The sequence below is a fragment of the Rhineura floridana genome, chromosome 11 (assembly GCF_030035675.1).
Source record: "Rhineura floridana isolate rRhiFlo1 chromosome 11, rRhiFlo1.hap2, whole genome shotgun sequence".
In the NCBI taxonomy this organism is placed as follows: domain Eukaryota; kingdom Metazoa; phylum Chordata; class Lepidosauria; order Squamata; family Rhineuridae; genus Rhineura; species Rhineura floridana.
In genome coordinates this window covers 48,962,588-48,968,186 of record NC_084490.1, presented here as the reverse complement: position 1 = coordinate 48,968,186, position 5,599 = coordinate 48,962,588, and the positions used below count along the sequence as shown (strand labels likewise).

General features: G+C 46.9%; 1 pseudogene; it reads right to left on the bottom strand.

Annotated features, from left to right (window-relative positions):
- Positions 1–2,572: 2,572 nt before the first annotated feature.
- On the bottom strand, positions 2,573–4,996 carry LOC133368034 (keratin, type I cytoskeletal 19-like; annotated as a pseudogene).
- Between the last annotated feature and the right edge of the window lie 603 nt (positions 4,997–5,599).

Below are 5,599 nucleotides of genomic sequence, written 5' to 3'. Positions count from 1 at the left end.
GGGGCTGCCTGAAAACCTGCATTGCCTTTTTAGGCACGTGTGGACACTGGTGCCTTATACTGCAGGAATGGGTAACTTTTTTTGGCCCAAGGACTGCATTCACCTGGCTGGGAGCAAAGGTAGATGTGGTCACCTCATACTCTCTTGCACATACAAACACAGGACACACACATCAGCTGATCGGCCCCTCCCCACTCATCAAAGAACTGATCTGACGACTGGGGTGCAGCAATTTGCATCCCCGCCGCTGGATCTCTCAGCCCACGCCAGTCCTGTGTATACTTTTTTTTAAAAAAAAATATTGCTGCCTACCTTGCCGAAATCGAGAGTGTTTTGGGAATGGTGAGAAAAATTATTCGGGGAGCCATACAGTATACTAGAGCTGTGCTCTGTTTGGGGCTGACATTAGACTTTATTAACAGTTCAGATCATTATTATAGGATGATTTGTACAATATACATTTACTTCCTAGACGCTGCTATTTAGTTTACACAACTATTTTGCATGTGGGAAATATTGCATTTTAAATTGATTTCCTTTTTTGTAAAATTGACGTCATAGTTCCTAATGAAAATGAATAAATTGGGGTTTATTTTTGTGATTATCTATGAAAAACCTTCCCTCCCAAACATATTTAATAGTGATCCATGCCCCAACCCTTCTGCCCCCCCAATTTATGTCTCTGCCCACCCAATGAAATTTATCTCACTACACTCCTGTCTCACCTTTCTTCCAAGGAGCTCAAAAAGGCATACAAATATGGTACTTCCCCTCCCGATGTTATCCCCACAGCAACCCTGTGAGGTAGGTTAGGCTGAGAGATGGTGACTAGCCCAAGGTCACCCTGTGAGCCAAGTGGGGATTTGAACCCTGGACTCCCAGGTTGTAGGTGGGTCTACTTGGGGCACCACAGTCAGTTTGGAAGAACGTCATGGCATGGGATGATGCTGGGTTTGATGATGGCCTAGTATGTGGTGGGAACTCATTTTGATGCCTGGCAGACAACAGCAAGGTTGCACCTGTTGCACGTCTCAAAGACCATGTTATTATGATCATTAATTGTAATTATTTGTTATTCATAAGAATGGCATGATGGAACTAGCCTTGTCTGAGACAGTTTTATGGGGCTGCTTTGCAGGAAGGACAGCATCCAAAGTGCAGGGTGAATACAACCTGTCATTTTGCAATGCCTGTTAAATATTGTTTCCCATATGGCTGTCACCATCACACTGTCAGAATTGACTCAGCTGCTGTTTAGGTTCAGTTGCAAAGCCTTTATTAGCCTTTATTAGCAACAAAAGGGGTTGATTAACCAATCCCCTTGGAAAGATTTAACATGATCAAGTTATACAAATTAACTAAAAGCAAAGCAGTTTCCAGAAACAAGATATACAGGGCGAAGATCCACTTGACCAGCCTTCGGAGAAGATGCCAAGGCTTTAGTCTTATTCACACTTACCTGGGAGTAAGTCTTATTGAATTCAGCAGGACTTCTGAGCAGGCATACATAGGATTTTGCCCTTTAAGTAGCTCATTTTAGTACCCGCAGTTTAGAGTTTAAAATTATGGCGGAGTGCAAATTAAAGTGGGGGTAGCCGATTTGGTGCCCTCCAGATGTGACATGTACATCACTGGGCCCATTCTGAAGCAGACATGGCTAATGGCAATGCGGTTGTTAATTGAGTCAAATTATAACTTTCCTTCCATTCTTCCAGCTTGTTTTCCATTTTTTGTAATTTGCTTATGTAACATGATAGAAATAATAATGATTTAATAACATTAGAAATAATTTGTTCATGCATTGTGGCATGCTTGTTGAGTTGAGAACTGTATCACAAAACTCAGAGAACTGAGAAATCCACCGGATAATTATGTTTCAATCTGGACACAAGTCCCAGAGGTGCAGATCAAGTTTGCTTGCACTGGAATTCACAGAAATCAGATTCCTCAGACATCCTTACCCCCCAAATAATACTTGAGATGAATGTTACAGTCTCAGGATGATAACACCGGTTCCCATGGCAACCACAACATATACTTCCAGACTCAGGATAAGCAGGATCTCAGGACAGTATGGGAAGATGGGTGCTATATGCAGGCACCCTGTGTGTCCCATGGTTTGGGGGCTCCCAAGATGGAAAGATATTACCTAAGAGAAGCCAAAAGGAGGAGCAAATTCTGCTAAGCCTGGGATGGGAAACCTTGGGCCTGGGGGTCAAATATGGCCCTCCAGGCCTCTCTGTGTGGCCCTCGGGACTCTGGCCAGACCATGCCCTTCACCAGCCCTGCTCCATCACTTTTACCTAGTAGGGATGTGTCCTTCAGCTATGATAATGCCTCTTGATTGCCTGGATGCTGCAGTTTGTGTCTGTCTCAGTGTCTGACATCTGACTTTTGACTGGCTAGAGTGTAGCCTACTGTGCAAAGGTAAGAATCACATCCATTGTTCCACCTGGGGTTGCCACTGGCTCCACCCATCACTAGGCTGTGGCCCCTGGAGGGCTGCTCACAAGGGAATTCGGCTCTCTGGCTGGAACAAAATTCAACCCCTCTGCTAAGTTTTGGTCTGCCTTTAGTTTATGTACATGTGGTCTTGCTGCCCTTTTTCTAGGAGGCTGTGGTAAGTCTGGATCTCTTGCTCCAACCGGTTCTTGGCATCCAAGGAGCTCTTTGTACTCCCGGCCCTGGCCCTCCGTTTCCAAGTGTAGCTCAGCCAGCTGCTGCTCCAAGCAGGAGATGTGACCCTGTATTTTGGTTAGCTGAGAGTTGCAGCGGCATTCTGCTTCAGCCAAAGACGCTTGCAGTGTGTGTCTCTAAGGGGGGGGAGGGACAAGAGCCAACGTCTTAAAGAACCCAAAGTGTGTGATGATGAATGAAATGCTTTGCGGGTCAGAGACTATGCTTAAAGCAGAGAGAAAGAATATAAAGTCATGAATTCAGCCTATCAATAGCTGCTAGTCATGATGTCTGTATACTACCTCCAGGGTTAGAGGCGCTATATGCCTCTGAAGACCAGTCACTGAGGAACGGCTGCAGGAGATGGCTATTGTGCTTGAGCCCTGCTCATAGGCTTCCCATAGGGATCTGACTGGCCTAGTAGCATAGTGGCTGATTCAGAAGTGCAGGGTCCCTTCATGATAGCCACGTCACCCCACTCAGCCATTCCCCTGTACAGCCATGCCCCCTTCTAAGATTATACAACCTTCTAAGATTATAAAATAAAATGAGTGTTCAGTCTCTTACTTTGAGTGGAGTACTTTCCATAGGTTATGCATTGCAACGATCTATGCAGACCTCCAAGTATTCATTTGCATTGCACAACACACATGTACAGAACATCATTAAAACACCATGAACCACCATCTCTCACACACAAACACTTTCTCTCTTTCCTCCCACCCCAAACGTATTTTTCTCTCTCCCTCCTCTTCCCTTACTACTCCTAGCTTTGGGAAGGAACAAAAGCACACATCTTCCTCTGTCCCCCTTTTTTGTCTGCTGGGTTGAGAATTAAATCCTTGTTAACAAACAAACAAACTGTGAGGATGCAGCAGAGAGAGAAAGAGAGATCCCCCCTTTAGCCCAAGGTCTCCCCTCCCCTCCCTTCTTTTCCACTTTCCCCTTGCTTACTCTCTGTTGTCTCCACACTCAATCCTTCCTGTGCACACCTTCTGCTGCAAAAGACATCCCTAGGAGCCAATCAGTATGAAAGGGGAGTTGTTAGCTACTGAGAAAAGTCTTCTCAGTGGATAATTCACCTCCTTTTCCTCTGATTGGCTGCAATCAGCAGGAAGGTATGGTGGACGTTGGTAGAACCCTACTTCCAAATAAGTAAGGGGTCTAACACCCACCTAGGACGACTATACCCCTGGATGGGCCACTGTGGGAAACAGGATGCTGGACTAGATGTGCCTTTGGTCTGATCCCACAAGGCTCTTAATATGTTCTTATGCCCTCGCCAAGTACCTGGATCAGAGAGGAATGCACAGATATTGTCCCCTGTGCACAGGCAAAGTCACCAGGATCCACAGACCTGCCCCAGCAGATCTAAAGTCCCATCCACCTCATATTTCTTCCCCAGAGGGATGAGTGGGGGAGCAGAGAGCAACACACTTGTTCTTCCTCCCTGGGGCTATATTAAGGGAGAAAGGGTTTTCGACAGCAAGGGCTGCAGAAGGTTTCCCTCCTTCCTGCTGCGAGCCCACACAACTGATTTATAGACAAAAAAGGCCACTAGCCTACTGGAGAGATAGTCAACCTGAAGGATAGGTCTGATGGCTAAAGAGGGGGTTATCGATGTCATGGCATGGTTTGTCAATCACCTTGGGACCAATCTGGGGGCCTGGTGTGAAGCACGCCATTGCCTCTTCCAGCCCAGATGATGCTCCCAGATGAAATGTCCTAGGCAGCAATAAAGGTTGGCTGGTCAGGGAGGGATGGGCCGGGACTGCTCACCTAGCTTCTCAATGCCAGGGTCACTGCTGGTGACCAAAAAGTGGAGGGAAGAGGCAGCATGGCAGCCAGCACAGTGTGGGCGCAACAGTGGAGCTGATTCAGCACTCCTGCCACGGCGCCTGCACCACACCACCTTCTCCAATGCCTCTCCCCCTCTCAGGAACCAGCAGTGACCCTGGCACTGGGAAGCCAGGCGCAGCACTGCTCCATCCTATGTCGCTCCATCAGCCACTACTGGTCCTAAGTTCACTGAGTACCATCACCCCATGGATCCAAGCATCTGTACCCAGCGAATGGCCAGAGAGCACCCAATGGCATGGCATTGTTGAAGATAAGAGGGTCTGGGCCTGATTAGTACCAGGATGGAAGACCCACTAGGTCCCCCAGTATGCGAGTTCCTCTGAGCTCCAAAAGGGACAGCAGGATAGAAGAATAAGATGCTTCCTGCGCCACTCTTCTTTACCAGATTACACTGGGCTTGGAGATCAATCTCTAAGGCCTGCAGCTGATGTTTCAAATCAGTGGTTGCTATCCTCAGCATACTGGCTTGTGGTGCAAGCTTCCTCATTCACCTCCTTCAGCTGAAACACACATCGACTGAAACATCAGCATTTTCAGACGTTTTATGCATTATTCATTATGCGGGGGAGGCGGGTTGGAATGCTGGCTTTGACAGAAAAGAAGAAAATAGCACATTCAGCATCTATTTTAGTGACACTGTCCTAGCCAGGATTATGTATTGCTCTGATCTTTTTTCTTTGTTTAAAGACTCCGGGTTTTGCAGCCTGAATAAAGTATTCACAATTGGATACATCCGACTGTATTGCATTATTTATTCTTCTGTTAGAGCAGGGAGAAAGCACTGTGGTGAAATAGTAAGAATGTCAGGCTCAGAGACTCAGGTTCCAGTTCCCATTTGGTCACAAAGCCTGCTGGATAACCTTGGGCCAATCACTATCTCCCAGTCTGTCCTACCTCCCAGGGTTGTTATGAGGATAACATGGAGGGGCTAGGAGGAACATACACTGCCTTGGACTCCTTGGGGGAAAGGTGGGGGTATAAAAGTAGTAAATAACAGCAATGCAGACCACCACCACCACCTTGGAGATCCCTGAAAGTCCTGCTCTTCTCCCATCAGGGTTTC